At 44.2% G+C, this 13175-nt stretch overlaps 1 protein-coding gene across 5 annotated transcripts in view; it reads left to right on the forward strand.

Moving 5' to 3' along the window:
* The window catches only part of diaph2 (diaphanous-related formin 2), a 154885-nt gene that overhangs the window by 1793 nt on the left and 139917 nt on the right, over positions 1 to 13175 (forward strand). The gene's annotated exons all lie outside the window — the stretch shown is intronic.

Consider the following 13175-nt stretch of genomic DNA (forward strand, 5'->3'; position numbering starts at 1 on the left):
AGGCTTCTCGTGTGAAAACATTTGTTGACATTCTTTTTGCAGACCAACCTCTAGTCATTGAGATCATTGGAATATCAAAGATTTCTAGGTTCCAGTTGGGGCTGTTTCCAAAAGTACAGCAAGGCTGTTGTTGATAAGACGTAGCAATCCATTAGCAACAACTACTGCTTTACCTTCACTCTGGCCCTGGGTCAAGACAGGGTACTGCAGAACCCCTCTTCATTGTGGCCGTGGGTCAAGACAGGGTACTGCAGAACCCCTCTTCATTGTGGCCCTGGGTCCAGAAAGAGTACTGCAGAACCCCTCTTCATTGTGGCCCTGGGTCCAGACAGAGTACTGCAGAACCCCTCTTCATTGGGGCCCTGGGTCCAGACAGGGTAGAACGTCAGCAGGCCTAATGCAGAATATCCATAGTTCTGATTCAACAGAAAGCTCAATCTTTCTAACTTAGACCTGGTTTGTTCATGCATTAGTCTTGTTTTTTACTTTTCTTATGCATGCATGAGTTTGCTTAGCTGACTCATATGCAGAAGTACAGGTATTAGTAACTGTAACTATGCCCCAGTTTACACAAACAGTTCCCTAGATATTAAGCTCACAAGATCTCTCTCTGGACAGATCCACTTACCCAATCGGGGTGACATTAAAATAGGAATTGTATGTCATGAGGAGAGGTGTCATCACCTCAACTGCCCCTCCTTCAAATAATAAAATTTGGGTCGTAGAAGTGAGAATTAACAATGCAAAACTTTCTAGGTCCAAGGGTTAGATTGTAATAGCTGTTTGTAACGAGGGAGAACCAGCTGTAATCATCCTGATACAGTGGTTTCTTTGAGGGTGGATGAAGGCCTACTGAATTCAATATTTTATGTTCTTCAAGTCACATGGTCACAGGACTGTTATTCTGTTTATTTATTAGTTACTAGTCTAGTCTAGCCCTAGCAGCTACTATGAGTATAGTAGCTATGAGTACTACTAGAGTACAGTAGTGTTGAAAGAGACTGACGTCATTGAGGGAAAGCTTTATGGGAAAGTATATATTTAAATTAAAGCAGGTAGTCTTGTCTTTTAATAGATATCTGTTGTTGTGTTCAATCTCTTCCACTTAACGTCCTCTCTCCTGTATAAGGGAACTACATCAAAATCATAATTTCCTGGAGATACCAGTTGGCACAAGTGTCTTAACATTCATGAGGATTAGAACATCTAAACTTAGCTTGCAGTGTGATCTGAGCTGTGGTGGCCAGGTAGGTATCATTAGCTGAGGATGGCGTCTGTGCCTTTGGGGTCACAGGGTACATGTTATGACATGGTATTTTGATATGACTAGTCGCTTTGAGGCCCCTTTTGAAACATAAATGATTGACAGCTCAAGTCGGTGAACCAGGTCTTAGTGCTTTCTTGTACACAGTTAGCGGCGGTCTGGACAACAGTGGTGTGACCTCAATGCTTTATTGTTCGGGTGTAAAGGGCAACTGGTGCTGTAATAGCAAGTAGCAGGACTGTAGCACGGCTCGACCAATTGTTTTCATTACCCGATACGTCGCTCCACTTTGAGGAGCCCCACCGGAAGGCCAATTATTCTACAATGTGGTGTTTGAGGAAGGGGCTTGAACTCACAACTGGAGAATAAGGCTCCCAATGGGATACTGGAATGCCACCCTCACTGCCGCAGGAAAATAAACAGTATTTTGTAGTATGTGTTGTATTGGGTGTCAACCCTGACCAAGGGTAGAAGAGAGGAACTAGGAGTAGGAACTCTATACAGTACGCCCGCTGGTATTCTTGGGTCTCTGGCTGACTCAGAACTAGAACAAGGTTTTAGGGAATGTCCCTCAGTACCTCAGATGTGTCATGCCTGCTATGCATCCCAGCTGGTTAAGGGTAAGTGAAAGAGTCAGGGGGATGGAACTACTACAGTCAAACAGGGTAGCCCAGTGTGGGAGTAATGACAGCAGCGTCAGATGCAACCTTGCTCACCTCACTCTAGGTTCCACCCTGTGGCTTTCATGTAGGAAAGACGGACTCCCCATTAAACTCACGTTTGGAGACGCCCGTGCGTGAACTGTGCTGCACGGCTAATATGGCGATTTGGCTCGCGTCACACACTTCCAGGGATTTTGATTTGAGAACTGCATGTCCAAACCATGGATGTGTTGGGAGGATTTCAGATGATGTCACACAGACAGTTTCTACTTACTAAGCTCTTTTTGTTGTTTTGTTGGTATATTGAAGATGGACTCATTTTAGGAGAGGTTTGGTGAGGCTGTTTGCCTGTTCAAACACATTTACAGTCCTTCTCAAAGACGCTGAGATGTGGAAATGGTGGCGTCTCCTTTAAAGCAACAGGGTACAAATTATATCATCTTCCGCATCACGAAGCACCTGCTCTGCATCCACTCTGCATCAACCATTTAGATTAATTAATAACACAGATATCCTTTTTCCCGGAGGTAGTAACTACCGACAGCAGTTCTTCATGCGTTGCTTTTCGTGTCCAGTGCCCCCTGTTGTTCAGGCGAATACCACCTACGACCTAACTGAGACTTTCTGTCTTTACGTAAAAGACAGTCAGTCTCTCTCTCTCTCTCTCTCTCTCTCTCTCTCTCTCTCTCTCTCTCTCTCTCTCTCTCTCCTCTCTCTCTCTCTCTCTCTCTCTCTCTCTCTCTCTCTCTCTCTCTCTCTCTCTCTCTCTCTCTCTCTCTCTCTCTCTCTCTCTCTCTCTCTCTCTCTCTCTCTCTCTCTCTCAGAGTATCTTTTATTACTAGGCTTGCTCGCTGTTGCTCCAGCTCCCCAGGCAGTGCATAGTCCGGGCTAGCTCCCATACAGCTCGGGCACTGGGGGAGGAAGCCATTCGTCTTCTCTTGGTGAAGAGGGCCAGGCCTGTTTTGTTTAGCTCCCCTAGTGTGTAAGGCAAATGTAGAAGAGGTTGTGTGTGTGTGGAGTTTTTATTTTCGTTTTGGGTAAAAGCTAGTATTAGGAAATTGTTCCTTGTTTCCTTTATTGTTGGATCTGGTATGTCTGTGTGAGCATGTGTGTTTGTGTAAATGCGTGCATGTGCTTGTTTGTGTGTGTGTGCATGCGTGTGTGTGTGTGTGTGGGTCGTTCTTGTGTAATGAGGCCTAAAGTGCCTGAGGTAGGAGCTCATGTTGTGAAGACGAAGGCCTCAGTCTTAAATGTGCAGATAAGACCTGAGCTGACAACGTGACATTGTTACCGCCGTCAAACGCTCAACCTGAGGAGACTCCAGTCCCACCCTGGAATGGGCCTGATCCCATCACTGGTTTTTTCCCACAGGATTTTTGAAGACTATGGTGGGGGGCTCGTGATCTTCTAGTGGGACCGAGGGCAGGCCCCCCCGGGGAGAAAAGATTGAATTGAATTCATTTAAATGCATCAATCTGGGGAATTTTGAGAACCAAAATATGACCCATCAATAACTGACTAATTACTTACAAACTGCTGGTACTGATATGAATGTTGATGACACAATGTAAAGGGTCATACTAAATTTAAGAAAAGATGAAAACAAAAATGACTCAGTGCTGAGCCTTTATACTACTAGTTTATTATTACGATTATTATTATTAATACTATTAAATTCATAGATTCTTACTAGGGATGGGCATTTGAAGAAATTTTCTTGATCGAGCATCGCTAGAGTTATCGATCAATTATCGATTAATCATTAACTTTTTTCTATGTTTTTTTTCTAATGTTTTTATCAATGAAATCTTTATTCCAACAATAATGTATGGGCCAAAATTAATACAATACAGTTAACTTGAAGACCTACAACTGTTGAACAGTTTTAAAATAATAAATACAGGCATTATAGGTTATAGGCCTATGCGGCGCTCGTAAAGTCCGAACAATGCGCCTACAGGCGCTCTTAAAGGTTTGGAAACGATTCAACAAGACTAAATCTGTAGCCTATTCCAATTACAATAAGTAGCGAACTTATCGGACAACAATAATCAAACAAAGGCAGTAGGCTAAAAGTGGGCATTAAACTGTATAACTGTTATGAAAAAAAGGGGGGGGAAAAGGCCGACATATAATGCCTGCAGCCGGCGCGCGGAAAAGGCTCGCAACAAAAAGATGAGCCACCCATTTACAAACAATTGCATGAACTAGTCTATCTAAAAGCAATACCTTATTGAACATATATAAGGCTGGACTTGTTGCTAAAATATCACAGTTTTGGCAAAATGTAACGACTCCAAGAGGCACCAAGCGGAGCGAGAGTCAACACATTAAGAAAGAAAAGAGCGACTCACATACGGTGGTGACTGTCCCTACTGTCCATAGCATACAGTAACTCCAGCCTACATATTTTTGTTTAGGAATATAAGCATGTTAACATGCTCGGGGGTCAGACGCGAACGCAGCCTTGTAACTGTCAGTCCAGCAGCAGAAAACACCCGCTCTGACGGGACCGAAGTTGCGGGGATGCAGAGGTATTGTCGCGCTAACTTTGACAGCCTGGGGAACCTTCTTCCATTCACTTTCCACCAGTCGGCAGGGTTATATTCAATTAAATGCTTCAAGACTCACAGTATGCAACACAACGTCCTTTTGATCGATAACAATATAAATTGATCGACGCATTTCTTAACGATCAATTATCGAGCATCGATTAATTATGCCCATCCCTAATTCTTACACAAACAGCTGCCCTTAATACAGACTGCTGGGTTTAACCAAAACAAAGTAACACATATGTCGAGTTTGTCTTTGTTTTATATTGAAAGTAACTATTTCGGCCGAAATTAGACTATGGCTAAAATTAGACATAGTCTACTTTCGGCCGCAATAGTTTCATTCTCGTCAATGTGTGGGAAACACTGACTGCAGCACTGTGTGCACACAGTCAACATGCAAGGACACCACCGATATGGTGCACCTTGGGGGAAAGTTTAGATAAGGGTGGATTAGTAAAAACTTCCTGGTTGTCGTCCCCTGGGTTCTGTGTAGAGGTTATGTCTGGTGGGAATGGGCCCGGTGACAGTCAACCTGCTTTCGTATGCAAGGGGAAGCGATGTCATGGGTTCAAAGGGATTCTGAGCATCTGTTTGACAGCACACCGCGCCCTTTGACAGGGCCGCGACAGCATGTATTTTTCCAGATCATGGCTCTATAGTATCCTCATCATTATTCAGACAGCAATGCCTTTGAGCTGGGCTGTACAGTTCAACCCCTAGTGTGTGTTAATATACATGTATGTACGTACTATGTACGTGCATAGTATATATGATTGTGTATCCATACACATTCATTCACATTCAACATCTTTAGGCCTACATGTATAGATAGGCCTAAAGATGTTTATCTACTGTGCACGTATATTTAGACGTTTTATACACACACAGAGAGCAAGAGGTAAGGACACAGAGTTGGGGAGAGTCAGACGGCCGGAGGGAAACAGGGCGAGAGAGATATAGAACGAGAGAGAGAGAGACCGCGGACAGACAGGAAGGGGGTATGAGTCACAGGCCATTTAGGGAGCCTGAGCCGCGGCTATGATATGTGGCGGGCCCGGCCTACACAAATGTAATGAGGATGGGTGTGAATCGATGACCGACAGATTGGCGGTGCGGGTGAGTGTGTCTGTGTCAGGCTGCTACACGCCGGCCTGTTTGCGCCAGCCTGACTGTAAACAGTGGCTGACTTTTGGAGGGCCCGGGCCTGTTAGACCCGTCAGTCGGGGGACGTTGGGTTTCAGATGACGGCGCAAACATGGTTTGCAATCAGATTGCTTACGGCGTCTTCTAGGCCTTTCGGTCGCCCTCGCTCACTTCTCACAGTCACAAAATATCATCTTGTCCGGCTGAGCCCCGCATATCGTTTCAACACGTTATGTTCAGTAGCGAGAAAAGCAGTTTTTTCGTGCCGCTATTCTAAACAGCTGAACTGTTTTTGTTTATTTGTTGCATTGCTTTGGGTTGGGAATGAAAAGTTTTCAACACGTCTTTATAAAGTGATACCACAGCTTCACAACCTGGCCACCAGCAACGGGCTGCGTGACACCGCGCGTCCTCTCTTTCTCCAGTAACGGGAGCCAGTAGTAGTTTATAACCTGTTAACGCCTTGATTCATTCAATTACACCATAATGATTGTTGACATAGTCATCATTTAGCTTAAGTCATTAGAAATAATGAACATGCCAGTAATGGCTGTGAAGTTGCGGCCCACTAATGGTGTCTTATTGTTAGACTTTGGGCGTCTACGCGTCCTACTGGAGAGTAGGACGCGTGTGTTGCTTCATGCATCGCTGGACCTACAAACTTTCTCTGGACTTTTCTGACTTGTTTTGTGGTCAGAGGTAGTCAATGAGCTGCTTCTTTTATAACGGCACAAGCTATCATTTCCATCCCCAGCAAATTAAGGTTAAGTGTTTTGTTTTGTCATTAAAGTTGTGACTTTGTTAAGCGGGTGACTTTGATAACCCTGCTTCTCAAACCAGTGCTGTACCGTGAACCTTGCAGCCTAAACCTCCCAGTGTATAGGGCCTAGTAAACCATTACCACGTAATTAACGCTAATCTGTGGTATTATCTAAATTTGTGATTTACTTGAGACGCCACACTTAACCTGCGTTATTTTGACAGGATATCTGATCCCCACGTCATGTTGGAAGTTGACCAGTAAAAGCATTACGATTAATAGTATATACTTAATACAGATTTGTGACGTGAGATTTATGGAGCAGGTTAGGTTCGCAGTTGGGTGTCAGCAGTACGCTGTTACATTTACAACACATTTACATTTAGGGCATTAAGCAGAAGCTTTTGTCCAAAGCGTCTTACAATAAGTACATTTGTCGGAAGAAAGAGAAAGAGAATCTACAATTTATCGCTGTCGGCACAGTAAAGATATTCATAGAAACAAGTGCCCAGCACGTGCAACCCATAACCCCTATACAATAGCTAGGATATGATGCTACACAATGCAAGGTGCTATTTTTAAGTGCCAGGTGGTAAGCATACAATATGTGTAAGAGAGGTGTTGTTAGGAGAGTCAGGGAGGAGAAGGGGGTTGAGGTTAAGGGAGGAGGCTATGAGTCCAGGTGAACTCGGAACAAGTGAATGTTGAGTTTCTTAACGAAACTGGTGAGCGACTCTGCGGTCCTGACATCGGCCGGAGGAAACCCCCCCCCCCCCCCCCCCCCCCAGTGCTGATCGCATCCAATCAGGATTCAGTTGCTCAGAATCTCAGAATTCAAATCGTTTTGATTTGAGCTCAAGCAAGTTAGGGTTACGGGAGGTTGAGTTAGGGAAAGTGCGGCTAGTCAAATGAGCGGGTTGGGTGGTGGAAAGGAACAAACTCGACCACGGCAGGAAACGGACCACATGTGCGTTGAGGAAGTTTAAGAGAGGAAGTGGGTCAGAATGCGTTGCCTCATATCAGGGGAAGGGAATGTGAGACTGCTCGTACATCGCTCTCCACTACTATAGCCGTGGTTACAGCCAGAACTGAGATTGTTAATGTTACATACAGTGCAGTATTATCACATAATGCTAATTTAATTTGGACACTTGACTGCTACAGAAAGCCATTCAAGCTGAGATACAATTCAAATGTACAATTCAAATGTAAGGTTATAAATTATTGTAAAATGTATCTAAATGTATATCATTATTTCATGAATGGACATTGGGTTGACGGTTGGGTTTCCACTCGGTCAACATTGATGGAAGGTCTTCCCCCTTCTGTTTTCTCCATTCAGCCTCTCCTGTTTAAGCAGTTGTCTTTATGCAAACACAGCCTGTTTTACGCTTGTTTTACGCTTGTTTTACGACTGTAACTGTTCTTTACAGTCTGTCGCACTGTTGATGTTGACAGAGACGAAAAATAAGGTTGGGATGAATGAACTTGATTTGTGTTATAGTACATTTAACATAGAACAATAGTATAATGCATGCATCATATATTATTTTGCATCGGTCCACTGCTGTATATTGTTGCGCATCTCACTTGGCAGAATGGAATATTAAAAGCACACAGAAGCACAGTATGTGTGGCTATTCCAGACAAGCTGTGGACAATCTAATTCATTTTTCACACGCCGAAAAAACGGCTTGCCCATTCCTATCGCCCACCGAGATCCCAAAGGAGAGAGGGTTGTTCTTTGGAGGAGATTCACGGCTCCGCCAGTTAAGCCCAATTCCATCAGCGCCCCTCCCCTCTCAAACCACGTCTGTGCCCCCCCCCGCACGCGGACAGTGCTCGGATCCTCAGACACTGGGAGATAACCTGGGGGCAGAGCTGTGCTCTTGCTAGACGCCGGTCACATGACGTCTCAGCGGCCGGAGTCGAGCCTCCAACATCCCAGTCCCTCTCCCAGTCTCTCTCCTTCATCCCAGTCTCTCTCCTTCATCCCAGTCCCTCTCCCAGTCCCTCTCCTTCCTCCCAGTCTCTCTCCTTCATCCCAGTCTCTCTCCCTCATCCCAGTCCCTCTCCTTCATCCCAGTCTCTCCCCTTCATCCCAGTCTCTCTCCTTCATCCCAGTCTCTCCCCTTCATCCCAGTCCCTCTCCCTCATCCCAGTCCCTCTCCCAGTCCCTCTCCTTCATCCCAGTCCCTCTCCCTCATCCCAGTCCCTCTCCCAGTCCCTCTCCTTCCTCCCAGTCTCTCTCCCTCATCCCAGTCCCTCTCCTTCATCCCAGTCTCTCCCCTTCATCCCAGTCTCTCTCCTTCATCCCAGTCTCTCCCCTTCATCCCAGTCCCTCTCCCTCATCCCAGTCCCTCTCCCAGTCCCTCTCCTTCCTCCCAGTCTCTCTCCTTCATCCCAGTCTCTCTCCTTCCTCCCAGTCACTCTCCTCCATCCCAGTCCCTCTCCTTCATCCCAGTCTCTCTCCCTCATCCCAGTCCCTCTCCCAGTCTCTCTCCTTCATCCCAGTCTCTCTCCTTCATCCCAGTCTCTCTCCCTCATCCCAGTCTCTCTCCTTCCTCCCAGTCCCTCTCCCAGTCCCTCTCCTTCATCCCAGTCATTCTCCTTCTCCTTAACCCCAGTCTATCTCCTTCCTCCCTGCCCCTCGCTCCAAAGTGGCCGTTTTAAGGAATTGTAAACATCGGCCTTTCCTAAAATACCAGGCTGAGCCCCCCCCAGACCCATGCCCTTTTAAAGTCAACGTAGTCCGCTACGCAGCTGGCTTTTTAAAGTACAAAAGGAATCCGTTTTTTTTTTTCCTATTTTTTCGTTTTGTGGTTTATTTTTGAACCCCCTAAATATTATTCAAAGAGGATCGTCTTTTATCTTTTAAAACCTCAGCATTGTCTGAAGCACAGTGGACATTGAATCAGTGTAGTGTGTTCACAAAGTGGTACTTGAGCACACGGATAATGTTTTGTGGATGATTGAATAAATTCAATCAGCTTGTCGCTGATCCAGTTTGCAAGGAAGAGTAATGCACTCTTATCTCTGTGCATTCTAGGTTTTGTTTCAGGAAGGGATGCTTTGTGTGGGTTTGTGTTGAGGGCCCGTTTCCATAGCACCATATATGTAGATGCATGCACGCAACTGTGTTATGTGAATGAAGTCTCCTACAATATGTGTACTTCATTCACATCTTCTGCATTGGGCCTTCAGTGTGCAGTTCCTGCCAGAGTCCAAATCAATGTATAAAATGGACTATGGATTCATTATATTGTCACAATAAACGACCACTGAAACCGGATCACGGTAATTCACTGTTGTTTAGAGTTTGTTTGAGTGCTCTCATTTTTCCATTAGGGATCCCTATTCAGATGAGCAAGAGCACAGGATATAGGCTGTGTGTCTCTGGTAATCCTGTATGCAGGCCCTCAACCCAGTCTTTTTGCTGGAGGAAACACTGGTCTGTTTCATGAGAGGGAGTAGGAGAGGGATTGGCAGGCGTTTTGAACCCTGATTGGATCAAATTCACACACTGCTTTAGTCATAAGTTTCCCAAAGATGATGTCACCTTTTACGTGTGATATGTGCTAAGGGACTGTTCAAGAAGCAGGCAGTTGACATCATTCTTAGTGAGCTCACTACATTCTCTGCTATGCATCCGGCCTTAACACATGGGTGTGTTGTACTGCAGTTGTTAGTGTAGTAGCAGCAACAATTTATATTAGGAAAATAACATCTTCTTTGAGGGCACTTGCTTAGAGACACCTTACTGTTTATTTCTGCAATTTAATCCATTCAGCGAGGGGATACTTCTTAGATGCTTTATCTTAAAACGGTAAATAAGAGAGTTTTGTATTTAGATAAAAAGCACACGGTGGATAAAATAAGCTCTCTACAGTGATAGCCTCTCTCCCTGCAGTAGACCAGTTTACACATAACACTAATGGCGTGAAGTGCTAGGTTGAAAAAAAGTAGTGAATAGGCCCTTCTTATAATGGAGCCATTACAAGATAGCGTTGACCTTTAGTGGCACTGTCACATTTTGTATTAATTTGGAAATATATGTTTGACTATAAGCCGTTATGACCCAAATTGTACAGGTAAGGGCCACACATTCAGTTTTCATTCAGTGTTACTCTAATAGATCAAACGTACAAACCAAAGAGAATAAGCACAATTATGCATGCATATAATTAGGTGGCATTCCTCTTCGTTTCTTGGACTTTTCATGTGCAGATAATTTATTGCCACACTGTGCTGTTATTAGGCTCATTGTTTTCCATAATTAGGCCACTAATTGCAATAACCGCAGGAAACAAACCCGGCAATAGTTATTCGTACATTTCCCATCCCCTCTTTCTCGTTTTATTACCGACTACATGTCTCCACACCGAAATATCGTCTTCCGCCGCCACCTTTTGCTGTAAACCTTAATTGCTCCTCATCATGCCCGACGCACATTGTGATTCTGGCAGCGTCTGGAAATAGTCTTCCTTTGCATATCAAGGCCCCTCAAGCCATTACATTTCTGCCAACACCAAATGTACTTAGGATTGCCTATGCATGAACAGGCACAGAACGCTCTGCGTCTTCTCCATTCATCCCACAGAGTTAGCGAACGCCATGCTATGCTGAGGCCGCTTGTAGCGACCTAACGGTAACACTGACATTGCAATTTGCATTGTTTGTCTTAATGTTTCTTTCAAGGGCTTACTGTGGGATTCTCTTCTCCTCGCTTTAGTCCTCTCTTTCTAGTTTTATTTATTTATTTGCGCTGCTGTTGAATGGATCTAGGGGAGACTAACCTTGTGGTGACGGGGATTGTGAGAGCGGTGCCCTTAAAAAGCACTCTACCTGTGATAATTCCCACTCTGAATGTTCCCGGAGTGTCGTAAAACAAATACCAACAGTTGTTCCCCCCAGAATAGTTTCCTAGAGGTCCTTGAATGTTTGAAAGGCAGAAGGCGTCTCTTCCCTCCACTCAAACTACTCCCAATGGGCTGCACTGGCATGACAAGTCTTGTGCTTTTCTCTAACAGTTCAATACAGAAAGCGAGGCTTTGGCTCACTCACTCTTTGACTCGTATAACTAGTTTGACTTGGATGAGAGCCCGTCGGCCTCTTTAACCCACCTGTGTGTGTGCATTGTACCAGCATGGAATCAGCCCAGGCTGTGAGGGAAAGGTAATAAACAGAGGACAAGACAGGAATGAAAGGAATCCCCTGACAATTGATTCAACAAGGTCACACGCACCCACACACGCGAGCACGCACGCATGCACGCACGCACGCACGCACGCACGCACGCACACACACACTCTCTATTGAGGAATGGTCAATAAAGCATTCTACCGGTAGCCAGCTTGGACTATTAAAGCTTATGCTATCTGGTTAAGCTTGGGGTCCAACAGCAGAACAACACGGCTTCTGTCTTTATAATGAATCGTGGTTTCGTTAGACCTGTTGCCTGTCAACTGAAATGAGGGAGGACGTATCCGGCTCAGAATATATCTGGTGTTGCTAGGATCCTAGAAGTGTGTGTGTGTGTGTGACATGGGTGAAAACAAAACATTGCAGAGCCTAGCGGTAGCATCTTTCTGAACAAGGACTCTGATTTATTCTGCGGCTGACACTTCACGTGACGCACCCGGAGCTTCCTCTAACCCCCGTCTGACAAGAAACCGTCAACTCCTCCTCTTCTTCATATTTATGTCATTTCTATGGTTGCATCTTTTTGTTTTGGTACAAATATTTAGTAGTCTTAGTATAAGCTTTGTCTGAGTGACTATTACCCAATTGAATGAAAAACGAACAAACCTGATTTGACAGTGACACCATACGTAACTCTATTACCCATGTTGCAGCAGTAACATTTATTAGAGTTTACGTTCATGGTGACTATTTTGATTATTTGTAACAAGAACATCGGATACTACAACAACAATGCTGATTGAACGGATAGAACATAGTCTTTATTCCTAAAACATAAAAGAATGTATATTTACCAAACCTATCTTCTATTTAATTTGAGCAGATATTCATAATCAGAGACAGGTGCCTGTGTGTCCCACGTCTCAGTTTGTCTAATCCACATCAGCCCTCCATAGATACAAACTACAAATGATTGAAGTCTGCCATGACAGAAGGGAGAGGATTGTTTTGGCTGCCGAGGCAGTGTTAAATGGTTGTGTTGAAGGAGAGATGGGGAGCATCCAGGATTATTGATGGGTAAAATGCAGATAGGAGGCCTATGTGGTTCTCGTGTCCCTGTCGGCTGGCTCTTATTGCTATGGGCCTCAGGACAGTGAGAGTGATAGCCCCTGAGCTCGGTCTCAGCAGTATCCAGGTGTATGCTGGGAAATGTTTTTGAGTACATTATTTTATCTTTTTTTAGCTCATTTACTTTTATTGTCGTGGTCCTGTTCTTTTTCCTCCTACTCTTTCACCTTGTATACTTTTACTTTACTTTTTAGGATGTAAAGGTGATCCTGCTTATTGAGTTGCTTTAGTTGACCCTTATCTATTAATTATTTCAATAATTATCGAACCAATTGCCTAATTCTATATTATACGGAAGTTATAATAATTAATACAAATAATCAAAAATAATCACTTGGTATCAATACAAATAAATTAGTTTTGTTATTCTGTATTAATAATTCTTATTACTTTTAGCAGTAGAAGTAGTATTAGTAGATAATGATAGTAGATTATAGTAGCAGTATAAACTAATTGGAGCACAGAGGGCACCATCAACACAGGTTTCTAAAGTAAGGAGTGTCATTTGGAGAATTGTC

The sequence above is a fragment of the Gadus macrocephalus genome, chromosome 10 (assembly GCF_031168955.1).
Source record: "Gadus macrocephalus chromosome 10, ASM3116895v1".
In the NCBI taxonomy this organism is placed as follows: Eukaryota; Metazoa; Chordata; class Actinopteri; order Gadiformes; family Gadidae; genus Gadus; species Gadus macrocephalus.